Source organism: Aotus nancymaae, unplaced genomic scaffold, assembly GCF_030222135.1.
Source record: "Aotus nancymaae isolate 86718 unplaced genomic scaffold, 86718_ANA_hifiasm-v0.15.2.pri h1tg000006l, whole genome shotgun sequence".
Classification (NCBI taxonomy): domain Eukaryota; kingdom Metazoa; phylum Chordata; class Mammalia; order Primates; family Aotidae; genus Aotus; species Aotus nancymaae.
In genome coordinates, this window is record NW_026988417.1 from 96620788 (window position 1) to 96632577 (window position 11790).

Below are 11790 nucleotides of genomic sequence, written 5' to 3' on the forward strand. Positions count from 1 at the left end.
CACAGCGAGGACGCGGCCGGGGAAGATGCAGGCAGAGACTGGAGCTCTGCAGCTACAGCCAAGGAATTCCTGGGGCCACTAGAAGCTGCAAGCGGCATGGAGCAGGCTCTCCCTCACAGCCTCGGGAGGAACCAACCCACCCTGCCCACACCTGAGCTATCCCAGACTTCTGGCCGCCAGGAACGAGAGACAAAAAATTTCTGTTGTTTAAGTCTCCCAGTTCATGGTTCTCAGTTACAGTGGCCCTAGGAAATTAACATAGCTGGGAAGCTTCCTCTTCACCAGGTAGTCAGCCTGACTTGGGTAGAAAAGAGAAACCCAGAGCTCATGCTGCACTGATGTCGACAGATGGGATGTGGAGGTAAACTGAGGCACATATGGCAGGACATTGTGGGCCTGCTGGGGAAGGGCAGAGCAGCTGAGGATGCCTGGCAGGGTGGACAAAGTTTTCTGGCTCCCACCTTGGCCATGGCTGTGCCCTGTTGTGTCTGCAGATCACTCCACCATTGGGACCTCTCTGTTGTCACCTGCAAAGTGAGTTTTTGGAGTGGGTGTTGTTCCATGGTTCTAGGGCATCTTAGAAGGTCTGAAAATCTGCAGAAGGCAAGAGGAGAGAATATCTGATGAACAGTGACCATGAAAACATTTTCCAAATTATGATTAATTTGCAGAGCCCAATTCCACAATTCGAAAACTTTTCACGTTCCCCTTGACTGGTGTTTCCTCATTCATTTCTCACCTGGGTGGATGTCATTGATAAAATGAGTGGGAAGATGAAGTCAGTGGCTTCAGGAGGGTGAGAGGCCCTGAGTGGTAGCTACAAAATTAAGCTAGCTGCAGCCTGTTACATCCAATTCAAAAGCAGAAGTGGAAAAAAAAAATCACAAAAATGAAGAGGTCCAAAAAAAGACATTTTTGATCTCTTAGAGAATAAAAGAGAATGCAGAGGGGCCCCGAATCATAGACAATTGGCGAACTTCTTGTCTGCCACTTCAGTCCCGGTGGAATTCTATGTCAGTTGCATAAACTGCTATAATTATTGGTTTGGCAAAAATGATATCCAGAGAGAAACTCTAGCGTCCTGTGGGAGCTACATCTCTGAAATACCCAGATTTGGAAATAATTAACTGCCTCCAATATCTATCCCCACAGTCTGCAATCACCTAAATGTTGCAACAGCCCAAATGTGAGTGCTCCCCTCCCCACAAAGTAGGGGTTGTGGGATGTGTGGGATGAGGGGAGATGGTGCCAGCTTAACTGGGGCAAGATACAGCTATGGTTTAAGCTGGAAGCAGGGACCTTTGAGGCTATCTATACCACCTTCCAGTCCATTCAGGAAAGTAGAATATAATCAAATGGGAGGATTTTTCACTGATTCATTCAACAAATCCTGATGGTTCCGGAACTTACAACTTTCCAGGTGCTAGACACTGGACACGCAAGACGAACATTTGCTTCACTAAACTCGCTTTACTAAGTTTTTAATTTCAGATGAAAAGCTGGAAATTACAATAAGAATTTTGAAGGAAACAGAAAATAACAAGGGCAGTGAACTCTGATAGAGCAGCCAACTTTGATAGACACCTCTGTGAAAGGTGAGGAGGAGCTGGCCACGGAAGATGGAGAGCAAGCCGGTCCACATGGGGGGAATGGCATGAGCCAAGGCCCTGAGATGAGAAATTAAATGTCTGCTTCCAAAAAAGAGGGAGACACTGAGAAAAAAAAATCCAGAAGTAGGACAAAGAATTAGGCATCTAGGAGGAGCCACAGACAACAATTTGCCAATCATCATCCGTTTATATTTTCTAAAGTATAGGCCGGGCACAGTGGCTCACATCTGTAATCCCCGCACTTTGGGAGGCCGAGGCAGGAGGATCACTTGAGCCCAGGAGTTCCGAGACCAGCCTGGGCAACAGAGCAAGACCCTCTCTCTACAAAAAAAAAAATAAAATTAGCCAGGAGTGGCCGGGCACGGTGGCTCACAACTACAATCCCAGCACTTTGAGAGGCTGAGGTGGGTGGATCACCTGAGGTCAGGAATTTGAGACCAGTCTGGCCAACATGGTAAAATCCTGTCTCTACTAAAAATGCAAAAATTAGCTGGGCATGGTGGTTGGCACCTGTAGTCCCAGCTACTGGGGAGGCTGAGGCAAGAGAATCACTTGAACCCAGGAGGCAGAGGTTGCAGTGAGCCAAGATTGCACAACTACACTCCAGCCTGGACAACAGAGCAAGACTCTGTCTCAAAACAAAACAAAACGAAACAAAACAAATTAGCCAGGAGTGGTGGTGCATGCCTGTAGTCTCAGGTACTTGGGGGGCTGAGGTGGAAGGATTGCTTGAGCCTGGGATGTCAAGGCTGCAGTAATTCACGATTGCATCACTGAACTCCAACCTGGGTGACACAGCAAGACCCCATCTCAAAAACTAAAAAAAAAAAAAAAAAAAAAAAACAGTTTAGAGAGGTTCATTTCTGTCCCTAAAGTCTCACAGCAAGCCAGTGGAAGAGAGGGATTAGAATGCAAAGCTCTGAACTATTTTATCCTTACCCTCTCTTCTTCTTACTATATTCATCATGTTGTACAACAGACCTCTTGAATTATTCCTCCTGTATAACTGAAATTTTATGTCAACAGAGTATTTTCCTAAATGGTTCTTCTGTTCTTAATAGATGTTCTGCTGTTGGATTAAAATTTTCCCTGCCAGCCAGGCATGGTGGTGAGCCACCACCTGTAATCCCAGCACTTTGGGAGGCCGAGACAAATGGATAACTTGAGGTCAGGAGTTCGAGACCAGCCTGGCCAACATGGTGAAATCCTGTCTCTACTAAAAATGCAAAAATTAGCTGGGTGTGTGGCAGTTGCCTGTAGTCCCAGCTACTCAGGAGGCTGAGGCAGGAGAATTGCTTGAACCCAGGAGGCGGAGGTTTGCAGTGAGCCAAGATCTCACCACTGCGCTCCAGCCTGGACGCAAACATTTCCTTTGTCTTATAAACTATGAAGATTTTTTCAAAAGAAATAAGCTGATCTTTTTTCTATTTCACCCAACTCTCTTCATGATATCATGCCTGCCTCACGCATACACCTTCTCTTAGGGAAAATGTGCTTTATACATGCAAAATGACGAACCAAGTCCTCTCTGTAACCAAGCAGAACAATTTGAGTTTAATTCTATTCTTGTGCTTCCAAAATATTGGAACCCCTGTATGTTATTCAGGTGAATTGCAGATTTGGAAGGAAGGAAAGAGTTCATTTTATTTTGATGCATTCATTCATTCATTTGCTCACTCATTTAACTGGCCAGTGATCCCCTGAGGAATGCACAGTGCCCAGAGCCTGACTACTTCCCTGGTGACTGCACTTTCCCACGCTGCTCTGATGTCCTGTGTACTTGTCTGTACCCTCCACGAGACCAAGAGCTCCATGGGGAGGGCATCGATCTAGCCTGAGCACCAGAGAGTTCCCAGTGCTTAGCATAGTGCCCAGCATATAAAAAGTGCTCCATTAGTATGTGCTGAAATCAAATGAATGGCTGAATGGATGGATGAATAAGTAAAGGTTGAATATTCTCAGCTCTTAATTAGAAAAGTCACCTGTGAGAAGGTAATCTGTAGAGATGCATGCCCAGCTTTGTCTTCAAGCACTGTCAATAGGGAGTTCAGGTACCATTAAATGCTCATCCACCATGAAGGACCATTGAAGTCCAGCGACAAATTTTACAGTGACCATGGTCCTCTCAATATTTTCCAAATTTTATTTCCTATTGTTTCCAATAGGTAATACATGTGCATTATTCCAAAGTCAAAGCAAGACAACAAAATGCACTTTGGGAAGTCCCCAGCTAGTCTATTCCCCAAGCCCTGTCTCCTACCTGCCCTACGTAGAGTGACAATGGGGACTGGTTTGTCCGGAACAGTTCCAAACTATGTCTGTTGTCTTGTTATAAATATTAATAGTGACCCTCTCACTCTCAAAATTATTCCATTTGGGCAAAAAATAATATGTTTACCCTATCTATAGTTAACCACTTTCACACTTTCTTGAAGCTTTGCTTGATGCAGATACTCAAGCAAAGAGGAGTATGGATTTCTGTTTTTCCCTCTGTCTTATGTATTCTTTCTTCTTAACAACAGGGAACCCTTTTTGTAGAGATGATCCTCATCTTTTCCTTCTTTTTTCTTTTTCTTTTTCTCTTGCAGCTGCATGGCACGCATTGTGTAGATGACTATGGCTTATTAATCAGTCTGCTATTGATGGGCAACTGGTTATTTCCAATTGCTTGTTATTACAACCACTGCATCAATGCTATTCATTTACATGTGTGGAGTTGTATTTATAGAAAAATACTCAGAAGTAGGATTGCTGGGTCTAATGCAAGTGTATCTGTAATTTTGAAAGATATCACCAAATCTCCTTTCATTGAGGTTGTGAGGTTCTGCAGTCCTAATACAAGATCTGAGAGATCATGTTTTCTCGTAACTTAAATGTCTCACAGACTGCATGATTTCATCCAAAATGTGAAACTATATCCCAGAGAGGAACACCGTTGGCTTGTTCCTTTCCCCAAACTAGACTTGGCTCCCTAGACCTGGCAAAGACATGGTAGTACATTGCTTATTTCAATAAGATATAATTTGGTGATTTTTTTGTTTTTTTGAGACGGCGTTTCACTCTTGTTACCCAGGCTGGAGTGCAATGGCACCATCTCGGCTCACCGCAACCTCTGCCTCCTGGGTTCAAGCAATTCTCCTGCCTCAGCCTCCCGAGTAGCTGAGACTACAGGCGTGCGCCACCACGCCCAGCTAATTTTTGTATTTTTAGTAGAGACGGGGTTTCACCATGTTGACCAGGATGGTCTCGATCTCTTGACCTCGTAATCCACCCGCCTTGGCCTCCCAAAATGCTGGGATTATAGGCATGAGCCACCGTGCCCGGCCATAACTTGGTGATTTTTAAACAACGTTCTTTCTATCAGACACTTTCATCAACACTAAGAACTTTCAGTATTTTCCTATCTTTTTTTTAATGATTAAGTTTTTCTATGAAACCACCTAACAATAGGGTTGTTAACTGGTGGTGTTTCTTTAGTCTGATGCATAAAAAGGATTATTAAGGGCTATGGAAGACTGTCCTGTCAATAGAGCTGTAGTAATTCTGCACGTGGCATTTGGCCCTGTCAATAGATCTGTGGTATCTATTGAGTATCTTGGCCCTTTCAATAGAGCTGTAGTAATTTGGCACGTAGCATTTGGTAAGCACTTACCTGATGTCATACTTTTCAAACTCTTCAGGCTGATGAGGTAAGTTGGGTGCATTGCCCACATCCTGCTGTGCTAAAAATGAGTTAAATAATCATTTAACTCATTATTGAAGCATTTCTCGAGCTGTGGTCCGTAGGCCACCTGTATCTAAGCCATCTGAAGTGCTTGTTAAAAGGGTAGGTTCCTGGACTGTACTTCAGAGCTACTCACTTTCTCTCTGCCAGTCTCTTGACACGTTGTCATTCTGATCATTGCCACTGTTAGTCATAGTGCTGAACGTCATGTACAGGACACCACGCCAGTGATCTGTAGGAAACTCCTAGCTCTCTCACTGAGTTTTAGAGAGCATTGTTTTCCCTTTCTTCTCTCTTTCTCTCTTTTTTTCTTTCATTTTCTGTCTCATTGTTTTGTTTTTCGAGACAGAGTCTAGCTCTGTCACCCAGGCTGGAGTGCAGTGGCACAATCTTGGCTCACTGCAACCTCCACCTCACGAGTTCAAGCGATTCTCCTGTCTCAGCCTCCTGAGAAGCTGGGATTACAGGCGTGCACCACCACGCCCAGCTAATTTTTGTATTTTTAGTAGAGACGGGGTTTCACCACGTTGGCCAGGCTGGTCTTGAACTCCTGACATCATGATCCACCCGCCTTGGCCTCCCAAAGTGCTGGGATTGCAGGCGTGAGCCGTTGCATCTCACAGTTTTTTAAAGAATGTTTTATGGGCTGGCCACAATGGTTCACACCTGTAGTACCGGTGCTTTGAGAGGCCAAGGCAGGAGGATCACTTGAGGACAGGAGTTCAAGACCAGCCTGGTCAACACAGCAAGACTCCCATCTCTATGAAAAATTTAAAAATTAGCTAGATGTGGTGGTACATGCCTATATTTCCAGCTACTTGGGAGGATCGCTTGTGCCTAAGAATTCGAGGCTGCAGTGAGCTATGATCTCACCACTTTACTCCAGCCTAAGTGACACAGCAAGACCCTTCTTTAAAAAATTTTTTTAAAATGTTTTATTACAAAAATGTTCAAACATATGTAAAAGTAGAAAGAATAGTATAATAACCTATGTATCCGTTGTCAATGTTAATAATTATTAACTCATGAGTAATTTTGTTTCAGCTGTATCCCCACCAATGTCCCCCCACTGCCTGGAAATCCCAGAGTTCATATTTTCCCTCTGGAAATATAATGTAGTATGTATCTAGAATGCTTCCTGCTCCCAGAGAGCAGCAGCTGAGCTGGGGAATGAGGCCCCTCGGGCAGGTGGAGGGAGGTTATCTTGGAGGAAGGATGGCCTAGCTGGTTGTCTGGTGCGTGTCCTCTGAGCTGAGTTATTCTGCAATGAGGGGCTGCTGTGCTAAGCACATTGTAAGGTCCTACCTGGCTCTAAAATGCAGCTTCTGTTCTGTGTCCTGAAGGGACTGTCCCTGCTTAGTTGTTATGGCTTGAATACTTCCCAGACATTCCCCATACTTTTAAAGTTTAGCTTCTGAATTTCACCAGCATTTTGCCCTCATTCCCTATATATGCACTTAAATTCCAAAAAGTACCCTAAAAATCCCACAGTCCTACAGTCCTCCTCAAAATCATGCCTGAATTGGAAGCAGATATTTTCTTCCCTTTTTAAAGAAACAGATGGCTGGCCGGGTGCGGTGGCTCACACCTGTAATATCAGCACTTTGGGAGGGCAAGGGAGGCGGATCACCTGAGGTCGGGAGTTTGAAACCAGCCTGATCAACATGGAGGAAACCCCATCTCTAGTAAAAGTACAAAATTAGCATGGTGGTGCATGCCTATAATCCCAGCTACTTGGAAGGCTGAGGCAGGAGAATTGCTTGAACCCAGGAGGTGGAGGTTGCAGTGAGCTGAGTTTGCACCATTGCACTCCAGCCTGGGCAACGAAAGCAAAACTCTGTCTCAAAATAAAAAGAGAGAGAGAGAGAAAAGAAACAGATGGCCATATGCAATAAAATTTCTGTTTCTATAGAGAAAACCCGAGCACATTATTAACTATGATACCAAATACTACTTTATGATTTTATAGCTATGATAAACTATCATCTGTAATTCTCTAAGACCTGAAAAGCCTTCTGGCCTAGCTGAGCCTTGGGGCAGAACAGACCATGGTGAAACTGAAACGTTTGAAAGTATTGGAAGTACTTTGACTGAACAGATGCTCGCATATTTCACATCAATAACAGAGATAATAAGGAGGGAGCAAGGATAAAGCACCCACCAGAACTGGGCACTACGAAAGAGCCTTTTCATCATTTCGGAGTTACAGTTCATACTAAACTGTCACAGGGGATGTTGGAAGATTAGGCTCCTGACTGCTCTTTGACCCATAGAGCAAAGGACTTCTTGCTTCTGGAACTGTTTTTCATGAAATTGGCAATCTCACATTCTGATTTCTACAGATTCTTTTTACTCTACTAAGTTTCCATTAGCCAAGGTCTTTCATCACAAGGTGAATGCTGCCTAAAGGAGATCTATTTCCTCAGCCTGAAGACACCACTGATGTCTTGGGAAAGACCATGGCTTCAGAGAAGAAGCAGATCTGCACACAAAGCTCATGTCTCCCAGCCTGGCCGGTGCCTTGCTGTGTGACCAGCCAGGCTCTTGGCTTTAAGACCACTCAGTGGAGGCCAGTTGAACAAAATCCATCCCTGTTATCAGGCATCCCGGAACAAAGGGTAGGCACCGGGTTCCATTTTGTTGTTGTAACTTTCTTGATCAGCCTAGAGTTCAAACCTGTCTACAAAAGATGTGCATAACATGAGAAAATTAAATGTCCAAGAATGTAGATTAGATTGGGTTGTTATAAAGTCATAAAATAGAAATCTCTGAAGTCATAAAAAATTACAAGGTAGAGATACATTTATTGACATAAAAATATTCCATAGTACATTTTATTTTCTTTTGTGTGTATTTCTTATGTTTTTTTTCCTTCTCTTTGCAATGGTGGATGCTACTACCAACTATAGCAAACATCAATAAACAGTCAGATACTCTACTCCATTGCAATCTAAATAGACACTAGAATTCTGAGAATGTGAATGTTGCTGTTAATAGTTTCCATAAAACAGTGCAAGGAAAACTGGTGGCTCCTGCAGTGACATCAAACTCAGAGGCTTCGTGGAGATCAAATCTCCCTTAGGGGAAATGTAGCTGGCCTGTGCAGTTGGCAATCTGATCCTTGGATAGGTATTGTCATCATTGGAGGAGTCCATGGGGCGAATATTTCCTTATTCAATATTTTCCACAAAACGGTCTTGATGGAAAAGTGAAATCAGTGCAGCTGGAAAGTTAGAAATAAGATGATAAAATGCCAATTCAGTATTGAGGCAGGTGAAAAGGAAGGATGTCCCTTACTGTTTAAAGGCCTTTGATTCCGAGGGCACGTTTCCAGGGATTACTCACAAAGAGAACAAAATGCAGAGCAAACATCCAAGGCAGGTCAAGATGGCGCTTCTCTACAATTAGAAGTTTTGTCTGAATTCTCATCTGACAGTGGAAAGTTTATAAATGTGTAAGTTTGTTCCTGAAATTAACATTTATCAAGCACCTATTGTATAGCAGCTTGGAGATACAGACATGAGCAAATAGAGTCTCTCGGCTTGAACATGATCTCAGTCAATTCAGAGTCAGCAAAAGCTGTTTCTGTGGCATAGACAGGGTGCTGTGGGAACGGAAAAGGGGAGGTGGCCTCTGGCTGCAGGGATGCAATTCTGAAGGACAGTGATGAATGCCACGGTGGAGAGGGGTAGAGAGGGTGGCCTATTTGAAAATGGTGAGCCGCTTGTCTTAGCCGGATGCCAGGAGATGGCCAGTGAAGGACAGTGTGGCCAAGAAGACTGGAGGGTAAGACAGCAACTGGTTTGTTAGGCCTCTATTGGACCAACGAGTTTAGACTTTATCTTACAGGAAATAGCCACAGAATTATTTTCACTAGGGTTTATTATTATTCTACATAACAATATAATTTCTGTCAGTAACATCAACCTTGGGACCAAGGCATTATCCTGCCTATTCCTGGAGTCAGAACTTTTCAGAGGGACTAAACGCCTTCATTTATTTCTTTCTGTGAGTAGGGGTTGAGAACAGGATGCAGCCATCACAAGAAGTCACTGATTTGACCAATGGCATTTGTAAGAAATCATTAGGACCATCCTAAGCCTCAACAGTGTAAGACTAGATTTATTATTCATTCATTCCTTTATCCAAAATAATCATTGTTGACACTCACCATGTATTAGTAATTGTGCTAGGGTTTGGAAATACAACAGGTGTGACCCCTACCCTTTCTCAGCCTACAATCTAATGGGAGAAACAGACAAATAGAACAAACAATAGAAATACAGCGTGCTAGCATTGGTCGCTAAGCAGCCCTTCTTCTCAACTCAGCAGAAACCTTTCCCTGCAGCTCTGGGTTGAAACTATTCTCAAATGAATGTAGGCCAAGAACCCTGCTATCAAAATACTAACGCTAACTCCTGCTGTCCCAGAATGGTTTTATTCTCTTGTGTTCCAAAAGGTGTTTGGTCTTCAACGGTTCCCCGATTGGTGTGATAGACACTAAATGGAAGCCAAACTCTTGGTGTGTTATAGTTATATGGCTAAATAGATAATAACTAGTCCTTTTTCCAATATAGATAAAAAAGTATTATGATGAATAAAATACAAGTTCATTTGAAAATGTTACTGAATTCATTGCAACTTTGATTGTTTTTTTATTTTTTCCCCCAATCACTAGGTACCAAAAATACGATTACTAACATGTAGGAGAAATCCTCAAGATTAGTTTTATGTTAAGCAGCAAACTTCATTCATTTAAATGCTGTGAATTACAAATATGAAGAATAAATTCTTAGTGGAGTGGAGAGGTGTATTAGTTTTCTCCTAAATGAAACATTTCATCCAGAAACGATTGGAGATAGATAGATGGTAGATAGATAGATAACAGATAGATGATAGATAGGCAGATAGATAGATAGATAGATAGATAGATAGATAGATAGATAGATAGATAGATAGATAAAAGAGATTTAGTATGAGGGATCACTCCTGTGATTATGGGGGCCGAGAAGGCCTACAATCTGCAGTCAGCAAGCTCTAGGCCCAGGAGAGCCAGTGGTATGGTTCCATTTCAATGGTAGAAGTCCCAGTCCAAGTCCAAAGGCTTGAGGACAAGCAGTGCTGATGTCCAAGGATGAGAGAAGATGGATGTTCCAACTTAAGCAGGGAGCAAATTTGCCTTTCCTCCACTTTTGCCTTCTGTTCGGGCCTGCAGTGGAATGGTGATGCCCGCCCACATTGGTGAGGGGAATCTTCTTTACTCAATCCACTGATTCAAATGCTAATTTCTTCCAGAAACACTGTTACAGACACTTTTAGAAAAATAAATGTTTTGCCAGCTATCTGGGCATCCCTTAGCCCAGTCAAGTGGACACCTAAAATTAATTGTCACAGGAGGAGAAAAGGGAAGGGCGAGGGTATGTAGGAAAGCAGGATTCCTGGGAATGAGGAACCAGGCATTGAGGAGATGCCATTCGAAGTGTGTGTATTTAATTCATTTACACCAGACTCCTGGAGTTGCTAGGTGGGCTAGCATGTGTTTTGGTTATGTTCTAGGTGGGCAAGCCGCATTCTACATAGCCTGTGATGACTCGTTCAATTAATTTTTTTTTACTAAATTGATTAAACTAATTTGGTTAATCGGCTGCTTTAGTGTCACATAGACAGAACCTAGCCATCAAATGTTGGGGTTCCCTGAGGGCAAAGACCAGGCTGGCTAACTGCCTGGTCGGTTTCCCTAAATTCAGAATTCCCCTCCAGTAATGCAATCCACTGCGTGTCTGCTTGTCACCTGCCTCTCTTTGTGCTGCCCTGTGAGCATGGCGACTCCGGGAATTGGCATAAGAAATGATACTCAGCCTACTGCTTTTGCTATGAGTAATAAAGTCCCGAGCTTCTGACATCTTCACATATGACATATGTCATAGGTTCCACCAGCACCCACGAAACTATGGAAAGCTAACTTGCAGGCAGGGCAAAATCCCAGCGTTTTTACACTTCTTGACAGCATCCTCTGTGCTTAGCCAAAGACACAGGTCCAGCCATTTAGGTCCTTGACATGGCCCCAATATAACAATGAACCACAATACTCAAGGGAATGCAGAAAATGTGATTTCGGCTTATGAAGTGTTCACCCACATTGAAAAGAACGTGGGTACATGACTGGAATTTACCTCTAAGACCACATCAATTCAGAACACTTGCCACGTAGTCCCCTTTACCATGAGCTGGCAGGCTTCGCTGGGATGATTCTGAGCCATCCTCTTTCAGTGGCAATAAAAGAACTATTCCCAAGTCTGTGTGCTACGCTTTGCACAACATAATGCAATCAGAGCCTCCTAAAAAGCATAGCCTCTCACTTTTGTTATTAGTGGAATCTGTCTGCTACCAGTGCTCATTTGCCTCTGCTAAAAAAAAAAAACTTGGCTAGGCGCGGTGGCTCACACCTGTAATCCT